This window comes from Lactuca serriola, chromosome 2, assembly GCF_051521515.1.
Source record: "Lactuca serriola cultivar US96UC23 chromosome 2, Lser_US96UC23_V15, whole genome shotgun sequence".
Classification (NCBI taxonomy): Eukaryota; Viridiplantae; Streptophyta; class Magnoliopsida; order Asterales; family Asteraceae; genus Lactuca; species Lactuca serriola.
Window position 1 is genome coordinate 208,441,684 of NC_136409.1, and position 16,932 is coordinate 208,458,615.

The window sequence follows — 16,932 nt, forward strand, 5'->3', positions numbered from 1 at the left end:
TTTCCTTGATATGAGGCAGACGACATAGACGGTGGCGGAGATTACCGCCAAGTTCCAGGAGAGGGCATTGTTGGTGCCCCAGTATGTAGGAGATGAGGATATGCAGAGGACCCGCTATCACGACATGTTGAGAGCTGATATTCGAGAGCATGTCAACTTCTCAGCATGTCCGACCCTGTAATCCATGATTGTCAGGGTGAGGGAGAGGGAGATTGATCTGGATCACATCCGGAAGAGGAAGGATGAATCAGAGCAGGCTACTTGGGCTTCAGGGAAGAAGCCCAAGGGAGTAAACACTAGGCCGAAGGGCCAGGGCCACTGCAGGAAATGCAGAAGACCACAAGAGGGAGCTTGTAGATTGGGAGCGTCTGGCTGCTACAAGTGCGGAAAGACGGGGCACTTCAGCAGAGATTGTACCTCCCCTGCGCCCACTTTCTAGACATCAGAGTTGTTGTGTTTCCACTGCAACCAGCGAGGCCATAAAAAGGCCAATTACCCTCAGTTGACAGCAACAGCGCCAGTGAAGGTGCCAACTCCAGCGACCCTGCGGATTACTGATGACCGGCAGGGAAAGACAGAGGCTCCAGTGGTGAGGAGTCGAGCCTTCCAGTTGACTACCGAGGAGGCACGCGCCGCACCCGATGTGGTGACGGGTATGATTTCTTCTCCTTAGCTTTTATTTTATGTGGCTTATGATATTGGTGTGCCAGGTGATATGTCTTGTTTAAGATCATTCTATGTGAACGGTATCCCAGTTCAGGTGTTGTTTGATTTGGGCGCTACCCGATCATTTGTCTCTCTTGCGCTTAGCAAGAGGTTCCCTGAGTCTTCGGTCTTGTTGGATTGCCCCCTAGAGGTCGAGAGTGCGGACGACCGATCGGTACGAGCATCAGCGGTTTTCAGAGATTGTGTTCTGAGGTTATTCGAGGAGCACTACATGGTAGACTTGGTTCCCATTCCGTTGCGTGGGAACAAGGTGATTATAGGCATGTATTGGTTGAGCCCCAACGGGGCAGTGATCGACTGCGCACATCAGTTGGTTCGGATCAGGACCCCAAGTGGGGGAGAGCTGGTGATTCAGGGCGAGAGGCCACAGCGCGGGCCATCACTATGTTCAACAGCGAGGGCTAGGAGCTATCTTCAACAGGGTTGCACTGGGTATGTCGCCTATGTGACGGATACCCGGGAGGCGGGAAAGGCGACAGTGAGCGATGTTCCGATGGCACGAGATTACGCAGATGTATTCCCAGAGGAGCTGCCTGGGATACCTCCGGAGCGACAGGTGGAGTTCAGGATCGACCTAGTCCTTGGTACGACTCCGATAGCCAAGGCACCCTATCGGTTGGCTCCTCCCGAGATACAGGAGTTGTCTACGTAACTGTAGGAGCTGTTAGACAAGGGATTCATTAGGCCGAGTAGTTCGCCTTGGGGAGCCCCGATCCTGTTTTTCAAGAACAAGGACGGGTCGCATCGCATGTGCATAAATTACCGGGAGTTGAATAAGGTAACGGTGAAGAACCGTTACCCGCTCCCGAGGATAGATGACTTGTTTGATCAGCTTCAGGGAGCATTTTGGTTCTCCAAGATTGATCTACAATCAGGATACCACCAGATGAGGGTTAGAGAAGAGGATGTACAGAAGACTGCTTTTCGAAGTCGGTATGACCATTACGAGTTCGTGGTGATGCCATTCGGGCTCACCAATTTTCCTACCGCATTCATGGACCTCATGAACCGTGTGTGCAGACCGATGTTGGATCGGTCTGTGATAGTTTTCATTTATGGCATCTTGGTTTACTACAAGATGCAGGAGCATCATGAGGAGCATCTACGAGAGGTTTTGGATACCCTGAGGAGGGAGAGCTTGTATGCCAAGTTCTCTAAGTGCGAGTTCTGGTTGCGCGAGGTGCAATTTCTGGGGCACCTTGTCAACCAGAACGGGATATTGGCCGACCCGGCCAAAGTGGATGCCGTGATGAGATGGGAGATTCCGAAGTCTCCATTTGAGATTCGAAGTTTCCTCGAATTGGCGGGCTATTACCGGAGATTCATTCAGGACTTCTCCAAGATAGTCGTACCTTTGACCCGAATGACAAAGAAAGTCGTTAACTTTTGTTGGGGGCCCGAGTAGCAGGCGACATTCGAGACACTGAAACAGAGATTATGCGACGCGCCGATCCTCTCTTACCCGAGGGCGTGGAGGATTTTGTGGTATATTTTGATGCGTCCATTTCGGGTTTGGGCGTAGTTTTGATGCAGAGAGAGCATGTCATCGCCTACGCCTCGAGGCAGCTGAAGCCTCACGAGGCAAACTACCCGACAGATGATTTGGAGTCGGGGGCGGTCGTCTTCGCTCTCAAGATTTGGCGACACTACCTTTATGGGGTCCGATGTACCATCTACATGGACCACAAGAGTTTGAGGTACCTCATGGATCAGCCGAATCTGAACATGAGGCATCGTTGGTGGTTAGACGTGGTGAAGGATTACGATTGTGAGATCCTTTACCACCCGGGGAAAGCCAATGTTATGGCCGATGTGCTTAGCCGCAAGGCAGCGCCGATTAAAGATATTTGCTTGCGGATGACCGTAGTGACTCCACTTTTGGAGCAGATCTGAGAGGCCCAACTAGAGGCCATGAAGGAGGAACATCGGAAGAGCGAGCGTATTGTGGGTCAGGTTTCCTCCTTCAATTACGACATCCGAGGCTTATTGACACTACACCGCAGGGTGTGGGTTCCATACCACGGGGGTGTGTGCCAGGTTCTGATGGAGGAGGCACACAAATCCCAATTATCGATTTATCCTGGGGTGACGAAGATATACATGGATCTTTGACCCGATTACTGGTGGCCTGCATGAAGCGGTACGTTGCCTGGTATGTAGAGCGGTGCTTGACTAGCAGGAAGGTCAAGGCCGAGCACCAGAGGCCACACGACAAGATGCAGCCGCTAGACATTCCCATGTGGAAATGGGAAGATATTACTATGGATTTCATCACCAAGCTTCCCAGGACTGCACGGGGATTTGATTCGATTTCGGTCATCGTGGATCGGTTGACCAAGAGTGCTCACTTCATACCGATCCAGGAGAGCATCTCGGCCGATAAATTGGCCGATATCTACATCCGAGAGGTAGGGCTCGTCACGGAGTACCAGTTTCGGTGATTTCAGACTGAGACGTGCGGTTTACTTCCAGATTCTAGAAGAAGTTTCACAACGAGTTGGGTACTCATCTGCACTTCAGCACTACTTTCCACCCGCAGATAGATGGTTAGAGTGAGCGGACCATCCAGAATCTGGAGGATATGCTGCGGGCGTGTGTTTTAGACTTCGGAGGTAGTTCGGATACTTACCTTCCTTTGGCTGAGTTTTCCTTTAATAACAGTTATCATGCGAGTATTGACCATCCTCCCTTTGAGATGTTATACAGAAGTAAGTGCAGGACCCCGATATATTGAGGTGAAGTCAGACAGAGGGTCATGGGGAGCACTGAAGTGGTGCTCAAGACGACAGCGAGGATTCAGCAGGTTAGGAGTAGGCTTTAGACTGCTCAGATTCGGCAGAAAAGCTATGCCGACAAGCATCGTTCGGACTTGGAGTTCTAGGTTGGGGATATGGTCCTCCTGAAGGTGTCACCTTGGAAAGGCGTCATTCGATTCAGGAAGCGGGGCAAGTTGGGCCCCAGTTATATTGGACCCTTCAGGGTTATTGCCCGGGTAGGCAAGGTGGCATATAGGTTGGACCTGCCATCTGAGCTCAGCCAGATTCATAGCATGTTTCACGTCTCCCAGTTACGGAAGTGTCTGGTGGACGACTCGGCAGTAGTTCCCTTAGAGCATATTCAGGTGGATGACAGTCTGAACTACATCGAGCGGTCAGTGGCGATCCTCGACAGGAAGTCGAAGGATCTGAGGAACAAGAAGGTGGAGCTGGTGAAGGTGTAATGGTAGCACCGCAAGGGGTCGGAATGGACTTAGGAACCAGAGGAGAAGATGAGGGAGCATTACCCCGGGCTTTTTCCAGATTCAGCAGCAGACTTCGTAGACGAAGTCTAAAATAAGTGGGGGAGATTTGTAGCACCCGATTCCTAGTACGTATTTAAACTCAAGAAATGTTGCAATTTACTTTGGGACTCGGCGATTTGGAGGCCCAACTCGTCGAGTAGACTCGACTATTGATCGGGGGCTTAAGTGACCTACTCGATGAGTCGGAAGACCAACTCGATGAGTAGGAGCTGTCTGGACATAACCCTAATTTTTAGGGTTTGCACCGTATTTAAACACTTTATCTCGTTCCAAACCAGCCCCATCACCCTCCCAACTCATAGAAACCCTAGATTGAAACCCTAAACCCTTTTTGAGTGATTTTGAGCTTGTTGCCATTTTGGGCTAGTTAGAAGGTTGAAGAGAAGAAGAAGGAGCTTGGGATTTCAGAAAGAGCAAGGATATCCAGAGGTTTTGCTTCATTTCCTGTTTATAGAATGTAAAAAGTCCAGTCCTTTCTTCTTCTTCTTTCATTAGATACTCTTTTTGGAGTAACTTAGGGCTTTTAGAAGCCATTTTGGAGCCATACTTGGATGCAACCACGATTTTGGGATAAAGACTTCATATCTGGAGCCATTGAGGGTTCCCATGGCAAAAAGGTGCCAACTTTATGGCCATGGGAGACCCATGCATCATATAAACCCCTTTTTATGGCTTTTTTGAGACAAAGGCCCCATGCATGTACATCAAGTTTGAAGGTTTACGTATAAAATGGACCCTAGGAGGCCAGATCTATGGTTTTGACGTGTTAAGACCCATTTTAATCGACTGTATAGTTTTGGACAAAGAGGGACTCAGCGAGTCACTTGAGTGACTCAGCAAGTCAGGACGCTTTTTCCCCCGAAATGACTTCTGGAAATGGTTTTGGTTAAGTGGAAGGAACACTCAGCATGCTAGGGGTTTGTTTTGGAACTGGAAAATCATAGGACTCAACGAGTGTATGAACAGACTCAGCGAGTCCAAGGCAATCTCCCAACTCATGAAGACAAACTCGACGAGTTGTTCATAGAACTCGGTGAGTCATAGACTAGACACATTCATATGAAGAAGATGAAGTCAACGAGTTCAAGGATGAACTCGGCGAGTCGGTTGAAGATGGTCTCGATGCTATGGTTGAAGGTGAATTCGTCGAGTTCTTGCTAAACTCAACGAGTAGAGTCGGGGGTTGTATCATTTTGAAAGGATAGGGACTCGACGAGTTGGTGGACCAACTCGGTGAGTCAAATCAACTAGATGTTGACTTTGACCAGGGTTTGACCTTGACTTTGACTTGGATTTGGATTGACCCTTGTAAGGGTTATGAGTATGCAGTAGTAATCGAAAAAGGTTGTTGCGTAGGGATTGGGGAGTAGAGACGAGTCGATTCCTGTATTGAGCACCGCGCAGATACTACACGACATCGAGGTGAGTTACCTTCCAGTAGCGGTGGGTCTACGTCCACAATGTCGGCCCACTAGTAGGAGTTGTATGTTAGGTGATTGTCTTTGTGATATTCATCTAGGATTGCTACTACCCGATAGGTTTATGTGCTGGCATGATATGCTATATGTGATCGTGGTAGTAGGGAGGGAATAGTCCTCAAGTTTGCATGTTAGGACCGAAGGGTAGGTCGGGCACCCCGGATATGCATGTCAGTATGTTATGTTATGATATATGTGGTAGTAATAGCAGGGGTGAGATAGTCCCTAGGGTTCGGTTGTTAGGACCGACGGGTAGGTCAGCATCCTAGAATGGCTTGACATAGGTAGGTTAGCACCCCAAAATGGCTTGACATGGGTAGGTCAGCACCCCAGAACTGCTTGACATGGTAGGTCGGCACCCCTGAATGGCCGGACCGGGTAGGTCGGGCACCTCAGAATTGCCCGGCAGTATATTTTGTTATGAGATTGTATGGTATGTGGTATGATGGGGGAACTCACTAAGCTTCGTGGTTACAATTTTCAGTTTTGTTTCAGGTACCACTTCAGCGAAGGGAAGGAGCTGGCGCGGTAGCGGCACATCACACACACGCAGGATTTCCGCATTATGAGATTTTTTGGGATTGTACTCTGACATTGTTACTATTTTTACAATATGATTTTGAGACATGAGATTATGGTTTTTATGAAATGATATGACTCAATTATGTTTTCTTATAAATGTTTTCTAAATTGTTATATCAAAAATGAAATTTTTGGTATTGAAATTTGGGACGTTACAACCACACAAAAATTCGTAGTTTAGGAATATTTATCGTTCAGATTCGATTTCTACTGTTTGTAATCCGTTTTTGGCCATGTCAAGCTAAAAACTCAAATTTCAGTTTCGCAAGACGTAACCTTTTCGTATGATTAATCATTAGGCACTATGTTTGACTATGATTAGTTTGATCTATTCTGTGTTAAATTGAGTGTTTGATTTTGATTTCAATTTCTGTTGGCCAGTTAAATTGTTTGTGAATCATTCTAGTCACCTAATTGTTTAGATCCGTAATTGTCTAGATTAATTGGTAAAAAGTGACAAGTATTAGGTAACTCTGACTTTAGGGTTAACTCTAATATGAAATGATCAAACAAGTTTTAACGCCTCCGAGCTTATGAGAGGTATTGAACTTTACTGAGAATTACACTGTGTCTTATGCAATTTTTCTTTGTTAATCAAGAGCTTGTTTGATTAATTTAGTAAAAAGTTAGGTTTAATTCAAAGAACTTATTTTGATTAAATGATTTTTTTAATAGATGTCATTAGATCTTGTTAATGAACTTTAGTACCAGTTTAAACAAGTGGATAGTCAAATATTGTGTTGAAGGTTAATTATATGATTAGGGGAGTCACCGCGAAACTGGAATTACTTTCTCTTATTTGAATTTTCACCACCTTAAATTTAGTTATTATTTTGTCATTTTAGATTTCTATTAGTTCAATTTTCAGAAATAACCCCCCCCCCCCCTTATGTTTATTGCATTCTTCAAGAATTAGTTCACGCCTTACGCAAAGAGGTGTAAACATTAGGACGTGTCCTTGAGGATCCGACCCTGCTTACCTGTACTACCTATTAGTGCAATAAAGCAATTTATTTATTATTTTAATTTGTTTAAATCATGTACGACAACGGTCTTAGCAGTTAAGCATAGTCAACATGCCACGAGCATTGATCTAAGAGATGACATTGGTTTTAGCAGTTAGATGATTCGCTTGAAACTTGTAACATGATAAATGTAATTGATTTTTAGTGATTGAATAATAGAGATTATTTATGGGTTTGTTTAATTCCTTTGTCAATTATTTATTCTTGTGTTTCGTTTTGCATGTTTTACTTCTTGGATAATTTGACTATTTGAAGCTCCACATTCGCTCATACTTTAGAAAGTAAGTAGTGAATGAAGACTGTCATGAATTAGATTGTAGATTGTCTAAAGAGTTTAGACATAACAATTGTGCTGCTTCAACATTCGTGAGTATTTAGAAAATGGAGATTTGAGTATTGGATAAACTCACACTTAAAGAATTATTTCATGGATTATATCACAAGTAATTATGAGACGATAATATCTTATATTCTTCAAACGAAGATATATGAGTTGTAATTTACAAGTCGGTTGTACATTGGTATTGTGAATACGCATTAGTAACTTGATATTATAAAATGCAGTGTCATGTACGATTTGGTGAGTAAAGGATACAAGAAGATGAGTTAAACTTTATTCGTTCCTTTTTCCCTAACGGGAAAAACTATATCTTTGTCCCCCTCGGTGATTTGGTGTTGACTTATAGTGTTGGGTTTAACCATGACTAAATTGATGTATTCAATTAGTAAGTCTTATGAGGTCATCACAAATTAGGAAATCGGGAAATAGAATTTTGGACAATGAGAATGATTCTAATCTATGTATCGTGTCCATACAGTATCTTGTAGAATGAAAGAATATTTGATCACTTATCTTAGGACTAATGTCTGATTAGATCAAAGACTGGAGTTGCTTTAAGAAGTATCCTTTGCTGTTAGTTTAGAAGTTATACTCGCAATTATAGTTATAGACTTATCTAAATGTGAGATTGTTGAATTAGGTGTCTAAGTCAATAAGTAAATTGGTATATACTTACAAAGTCCTTTTGGGTTGCCCTCGAACCTAGTAACTGAATAGGATGACTTTTAGTAATTGAATATGAAGACTTTCAGAGAGAGAGAGAGACAGAGAGAGAGAGAGAGAGAGAGATACTGATTTATTGATTTATTATATGGTTAATAAATAAAAATAAAGGTTTTATTAATATATTTTGAGAATAATATATATATAATTAAAATAATATTATTTAATTAAGAACTAATAAGAAATTAATTAGAATTAATTTTAGAATTAATTGGATTAATTAAAAGAGGAATGACCTAAGCTGTAATTGTTTAATAGTTGAAAAAAGGATTCTAAAACATTCACCATAAGGGATGGACGGTTTTGGGAGGAGTATTCTAGGGTTTCTAGAATATCTTTTGAAGATAATTAAGAAATAAAGATAATTGCCTAATTTGAAATAATAGTATTATATTCAAATTAGATCCTTACCTCTTCATATTTTCATCCATCACTTCTCTCAAGAGCATAGCCAAAATTATACATATCCTCTCATCTCTCTTCAAGTTTCCTAGTTGTTAGGGTTTTAGTGTAAACCATCCACAAGATTTTTGGTACTTGCTTCCTAAAGCTCTTGAAGAAGGTTTCGATTAGTTATTCACAACAATAACTAAAAGGTATGTAAACCCTAACATTTTTATGTTTTTCGAAATTCATTAGGGTTTATATAGGGTTCTTTTGATGTCCATAATTTATAGCTTTCAATAGTGAAAACATATATCCAATTAGGTTGCTTGTAAACTTCGGGGTTATGTTATTTTCCGCCACATGATTTTTTTAACCTATAAAACCTATCATACAAAGATAATTTTCATTGGTTGTATGTTATACTATGACAATAAATAAGTGTCACGGATAGTCACTATCGAAGGTGTTATTGCTTTTGAGACACCCACAGTTTACATATGGACAGATGTATGTTGCATTGTCAAGAGTTAAAAGTAAAGTTAGATTAAAAATATTAATTTTAGATAAAGATGAGAAACTTACCCATACGACATATAATGTTGTATCCAAGAAAGTCTTTGAAATTTATGATTCACAAAAATAATTGACAATATTTCAATAGTTGCTATTATTATATATTAACTAACTTATTTATTTATCATTTTGTCTGTATATATTTATCAATTGTAAATTAAATAATGGTTAATGTTTAAATCATTATTTTCATCATCATTTTATAAGTACGTTCATTTTTATTATTTATTTATTATTATTTTTTTTGAACACCAAGAAAGTTTTTATTATAGAAATTAAGCTAGCGAGTGGCTAGAAGAAAGTTACAAGCATACCCGAGACGGGTTAGTACACCAATCAAACCATTTGATTTGATTACCTTTTCTACTTCTATTTTTAAGCGATAAATAAACATAAACTTGCACTTCACTTACTAAGATTTTGACCTGCTTCACCTTGTTGCTGAAGATATGATCATTCATATAACACCAAAGGATCCAAATAAGAGCAAAAATAACAACAGACTTTACACTCCCCATCGTGGTTCTGCATAACGAACCATAAGTGATATCAAACATCTCATCGATCGATCATGGATTGATTGGGATAACCGACCACCAGAGGTTTGCATGAGCTGCAACTTCTTTTACCATAGAACATTCTAAAAATAGGTGATTCTCATTTTCCTGGAACGCATTACAGATGGGACAAAGACCACATCCTACGTTGATGCCTCTATGAGCAAGGTTTAGACGAGTGGGTAATCTATTGCGTCTCGCCCTCCAAATGAGGACATTCACTTTCCGATCGAGGTGCTAGATTATTCCAAACCGTTTTGATTGGATTGTGATCTAAGTATTCACTATCTATGAGTCTTCACATGGATGATACAGTGAACAGACCATTGGCTTATTTTCAATTCTCATCTTGAACTATGAAGTGATCATTGAGGGTTATGTTATATTTTCCTAAGGATAGAGTAATGTTAGAAATTTTACCCCACACACCAGATCTGTTACTTAATGACCAAATCTGCCCCAACCCTCCATCGGGCCTAGGATAGCCTCTATCTGTTACTTGTTGAAATAGTAAAAAAAAAATTATATCATTTGTATTTATATAAATTATTACTAAAATATATGTAAAGCTTACCACTTTATATTAATTAAGAAAAAAAAAAAAAAAAACTAATGTAACCCACGGTCTCGTATCTATATCGAGATGATATTTGAACTACCAAACATTTGAGCCTGGGATTGCTGTGGTAAAGATTATATTGTATAAAGAGAATCTTAAGCAGGTCCAATCTGAGTCGCCTAAAATTGGATGCCAAGTCATTGGGCCCCACTTTCCATACACATTTACCACTATATAACCTCTTCTCCTAACCCTAACCCTTTCTTCATTCCATCCACCCTTCATCCTTCCCACACACGACTAGGGTTTCTCTGCCTCAAACCCAATCATAACATGCCAACTAGGTTTTGCTCCTTCTTCATCTTCTTCCGTTTCTTCTGCACAACACCTTTCAATTTTCAAAACCACGAAAGTCATTGGTTACTGGTGCGGCATCTTCAAGATTCACATGCCAATATTCAACTCTAGATAAGTTTTTGGTTAATGGGTAATGAGAATCTTGATGATGCTGCATCAGAAATCAATCGACTACATTCCATTTACTACGGTTGCTCTGAATCTTATATAGAAAGGTAAACGTTATTAATTTCCGTACGTGTGTGTTTCTGTATGCTTTATCATATTATTAATTAAGCCCATCATGATTTTTCTTATGTCTATAGTCAATATCAAGTAGCCTTGGGTCGATAAAAAGTGCTATTTTTGTTCTTATTACCGATCTTTTGGTTAATTAAGTTTCTCTTGCTAATGTAATTGAATGGTGTTTTGCGGATATATGATGGGATCTTAATAGGCTCTAACAATATTGTCCAAGATAAAGAAACGGAAACAGAAACCGTATAACGCACATATATACACCTTTGCAAACTATCTCGTTCTCTGAAGAAGAACAACACCATTGAATTACAGGATCTGCTGATAGAAAGCGGTGAAGTCATCTAATTCGTACTTATTTATTTTAAAATGATATCTTCGTACTTATTTATTTAAAAATCATATCTGGGCGTCTTTTAAATTTTCATAATCTTCATGAATTAGTAGTTTATATGAGATCAGAAGATTTTTGTTTTTCTTTTGGTGCCTCAGTTACAGATCTTAGGGAGCAACGAAATTTCCTTTCTTCTTAGGCTGCCCGTGTATGGAAAACCATCTTACACGTCAAAGCTGACGTGGCCGACTTTCCCACGCGTAAAGGGCATGTTCTATTGTTCGCTTTTGAACACCATTAATTTCCACAACCTACTGCAATTGTTGTGGAATGGTGAGATGATGATGTGGCTTTCTCTTCACTTCCTCTTCGTTACGTACCTTTTCACCGGTATGTTACCGGATAGCCTTAAAGAGAAGAAGCGCATCTGAAAAGTTGGATTCATTTCGATTGCAGTGATCTGATCACCAATCTTCTGGTTAATGTGAATATTGAAATAGTGTTCAATCTCGGCATCTTGTTTTATTTGCTTATATGTATACAAAAGTAAATCTAACGCACCTAATTTGCTTAATATATAATACAAGCGTCACTATATTAATTCTTAATAGTGGAGTATATCGGGTAAGTTCTGATCATGATTTCAAAAACATGAATAATAATTTGAGACAACTGAGGCTTCTAAATGTGGTAAACTGTTGTGATGATAAAGAAATATATATATATATATATATATATATATATATATATATATATATATATATATATATATATATATATATATATATATATATATAATACGCATATTCGTTTGAACTTGATCACAAGGAAATCGAGAGTTTCCCCAAGTCATGTGTTTAAAACTGTTAACTCCGTCACACAAGCATCATGGCAAAATTTGATGTTTAGGGTTCTTCGCATGAACCATATATATATACTCATAGAAATTAGAAAAAATATTCTCTATTTGTTGCAACTAGTATAGTTTACGGTAAGTTTCTTTTAACTTGTTCAATGAATCGATTGATATAAATCTTGAGTAATAGAAAAAGTTGGAAGGCATGTCTAGTGAATTTTATTGGAAGGAAGAACATGTGGTTGTAGTATTGTTTGCACCAAATTATTGACTCTCATGGTACTAGATGATGGTGATAGCTTCAAACTCCAGCTGCGCTTCCTCGATTTTGGTTATTCAATCTCTTTATATATATATATATATATATATATATATATATATATATATATATATATATATACACACACACACAAGTAGGTTCATGCGAAAACATAAATATCATGCGAAAACGCGAAAACAGATTTTATCTTATAAAAATCAAACACAAATACTATACAAATTAAATTTATTAGCAATAAATTATTGATAATAAGTTTATATTGGATTATGTTATGATAATATAGATTTAAAGACGATTTTATCAACTATTTTTTTTTCACGTTCTTGACCACTTTTAAATTTATGTTTTCATAATAAAAATTTCAAAATTGATATTTTGCTAATATGAAATAATTTCTCATGTGTAATCGATTCAAAGTTTGGATGAATTATTGTCCAAAATATAAGGTTGAGGTGGCAAAATCTCATAGTTTTTTCTTATTTTCGCGTTTTCACAAATTATTTGTATTTTCGCATTAACCCTCCCATATATATATATATATATATATATATATATATATATATATATATATATATATATATATATATATATATATATATATATATATATATATATATCCTCATTTTAATTTAAATAAAAAACAATATAATATATGTAATTACACAGTCACTGATGCAGTTGTGCAGACGTTTTTTTAACTAATTAACCATTATATAAATGGCCTTGTTGGTGATACAATTTGACGGCTCTTGCGTTTATTTGTAATTTGAAAAATCTAACATTGTATTTTCAAGCTCGTTGTAACAGTACTCTGCATAAAACCTATGATAATGATGTAAGAAAAAATAACACAATGTTTTGTTATAGAACTTTTTAAAAAGCTTTAAAAATAAGGTCGTTTTGTGTTGTACATGCACGACTGCATTAGCAACGGGGCGTTTGCACTTCACTTATTTCTAAATAAAAGTGCGTAAGGGAATAAACTCCTGTCATATAACCTGCTAATTAGTTAAGCAGTTAATTATACATCCTCGTATATTCTTCTTGTTACACAGTCACTATCATTAAACTAATTAATAGCTATTTGAATTAAAAATCCACTCCTGTGACTGAACATAAAGAATTAAAAAAATACAAGAATCTGAAAGGGATTTAAATCAGGCGTTATTAATTTATGCAACGCGTTCTGATTAAAAAATCAACGATTTTTACTTTTAGTATATGGAGTAATTTATATATGGTGCCCTACTCAAGATTTACATGATCTTTGCCAAAAGAAACCAAATTCTGAGTAGCTTTTTTTCCATGTACTAGTTCTTTAGGGCCACATCAATAATGCTTGTCCTTCTCAATACATATGTAGTAGTACCTAGCCCATCAAAATTAATAATTATATTGGTGAATATGCATAAGAAATATTAAAATATATGAAAATTAATACGGTTTTAAATATTTTCCAACAAGTTGTTTATAAACTAACTGAAACTACAAATACGATAGTTAGAATTATCGCTCGCATTATAACCCTCCAAATTCTAATCGTCTTTCCCGATCAAAATTCATAAGGGAGTAGGAGTACTATACTACTAGAACACATATTATACATACACCTATAGCATTTTGTAAACAATGTGGCCCTTATTTGTCCTTTCATGTCGTGATATTGCATTAAACCAAAAACATGTAGAAGGGTTCAAAACGACATGTTAGTACAGACAACTATGTATGTATGTAGTTTTAATATTTTATTTATCTATTTATTTATTTTTGCATTTTGAAAGGCATTCTTAGTTATTGTTTTATGAAGCTAGCAAGGCAGAAACCGATAATTAATCTAAGATTGCAGATAAGTTTTCAACCATTTTTTATTGTTTTTTGATCATCTCTGAAATATATATATATATATATATATATATATATATATATATATATATATATATATATATATATATATATATATATATGTTTAGGTTCTATGGAAAACAAAAAACCCTAAAAAAAACCCTAAAGATCATAAATATGTATCAAAAAAATACTTAGACATCACAAATCTTTTTTTTTTTATTATTATTTTATATTATGAATTTTCACAGCTTTTTCTTTATTTTCGCTGAAATTTTTTTTGAAATAAAAACAAAAAAAAATATCGATTTTTTTTTATTTTTTTTCAGCGATTGTGTAAATAAATCTGCGATTTTTGGGTAAAAGATGTCAAAAAAAATTTATGAGCTCTAAGTTTTTTTTTTTTATGTATTTTTATGATTTTTAGGGTTTTTTTGTTTTCCATATAACCCTTCTCTCTCTCTCTCTCTCTCTCTCTCTCTATATATATATATATATATATATATATATATATATATATATATATATATATATATATATACTAGACGAATACCCGTGCATTGTGCAGAAACACCCATATAGTTGAAGTCTTTAAATATATTTACTTTTTTGATATAACAATAACGTTGTTATTAAATTAGATATAACAATTTGTATATTAAATTGATATAATATATTGATTATTTTGAATTATATGGTAATATGTACATCTATTATAACTTCATAATCTCAATCGTTTGAATGACTTCTATCCGCGAATTACACATGAATAAAAGTAAAGAGAATATATGGTTTAATGTTATTTATATTTGTTGTTACTGTTAATTAACTTTTTAAAATTTATTTGGTTAATGTTTTAATTTCTATCATTATAATTATTTAAAACATCAAACATTATTTGTTGATTTTAAAAGTAACAATATAATCATTTATATAGATTTATTTTTAACTATTTTTATTGTAAGTTATTTTAATCTATTTATTTGAAAACTTTTAACAATTATAAAAATATTTTTAGGTAATATTTTAGTTTAATTGATATTACAATTTAGTTTTTATATTTATCACTACAATTTATCATTTTCAACTATTTACAAAATATTATTTAGTTTTTTAAGAGGAACAGAAATCTATATTTAAGTTGACATTGTAATATGATATTTAAGTTAACACTTTAAGTATTTTGTCCAAATTATTCAAAAGTTGTAGCTTTAAACTAATAAAGGTTTACATATTACAACATAGTAAATCTAATAAATTAAATATAATATGTTAAAAGTTAAAGACATAACTTTATAAGTAGAAGTGATGATATTACTTTAAAATTAATATTTAGTTTATTTATGATTACACTTTAGATTTAATATTTATTTAAACTTATTAACCAACTTATAATCATTATAAGAAAGACACTACAATTCGTCACTTTTAACTATTTATAAAACATTCTTTGGGTTGTCTAAGTTAAACTAAAATTTATATATAATTTGACCCTGTAATGTAATATTTAAATTAATAATTTAAGTATTTTATACAAATTGTTCCAAAATTGTATCTTTAAATTGATAATAGTTTACATCTGACATTATATTAAAGCTAATAAATTAAGTATAATATATTAAAAGTTAGATAAACATAATTTTATAAGTAGAAGTAAAAATATTATTTTAATATTAAAATTTAGTTTATATATGTTTATACTTTAGGCTTGATATTTATTTAACCTAATTAACCAAATTATAATTATTATTAGAAAGAAATTGAAAAGTCATGGGAGTTTCAAATGAATGTGGTGAAAGAAAAAATACATGAGAGTTTCAAATGAATGTGGTGAAAGTAAAAATGCTTCATTTATAAGTATACTAGACAAATGCCCGTTGCACAAAAGCATCTATATAGTTGAAATCTTTATAAATATATGTTTTTTTAAATATAACAATAATGTCGTTGTTAAATTTGATATAATAATTCTTATACTATGTTGATATAGTATATTGATTATTTTGAATTATATGATAATATATACATCTATTAAAACTGCATAATCTCATTCTTATGAATGACCTCTACCTGCGGGTTACTCATGAAACTAAATATAATATTTGGTTTAATATTATTTATAGTTGTTGTTATTGTTAATTCATTTTTAAAATTTACTTTCTTAACGTTTTAATTTCTATCACTGTAATTATTTAAAACATTAAACAATTTTTTTTATTTAAAATGTGACAATATAATCATTTATATAAAGTTATTTTTAACTATTGTTATTGTAAGTTATTTTAAGCTACTTATTTCAAAACTTTTAACTATTATAAAAATATCTTTAGGAAATATTTTAGTGAATTGATATTACAATTTAGTTTTTGTATTTAGTACTACAATTTATCACTTTTCACTATTCACAAAATATTCTTTGGGTTTTTTTTTAATTGAAATTGAAATTTATATTGAAGTTGATCCTGTAATGTTATATTTAAATTAACAATTTAAGTATTTTGTCAATACAGTTCAAAAGTTGTAGCTTTAAACTGATAATGGTTTACATACAACAACATATTAAATCTAATAAATTAAGTATAATATGTTAAAAGTTAAACACATAACTTTATAAGTAGAAGTAAAATATTATTTTAATATTGAAAATTACTCTACTTTTTATTACACTTTAGGTTTGATACTTATTTAACCTTATTAACCAATTTATAATCATTATTAGAAAGACATTACAATTTATCACTTTTAACTATTTATAAAATATTCTTTTGGTTGTTT

At 35.3% G+C, this 16,932-nt stretch overlaps 1 long non-coding RNA gene across 1 annotated transcript; it reads left to right on the top strand.

The window, feature by feature from the left end:
• The first annotated feature begins 10,508 nt into the window (after positions 1-10,508).
• LOC145088312 (uncharacterized) lies at positions 10,509-11,787 on the top strand. Its single transcript, XR_013701059.1, has 2 exons — positions 10,509-10,823; positions 11,045-11,787. It is a non-coding gene; the product is annotated as an uncharacterized LOC145088312 (long non-coding RNA).
• The last annotated feature ends 5,145 nt before the right edge of the window (positions 11,788-16,932 follow it).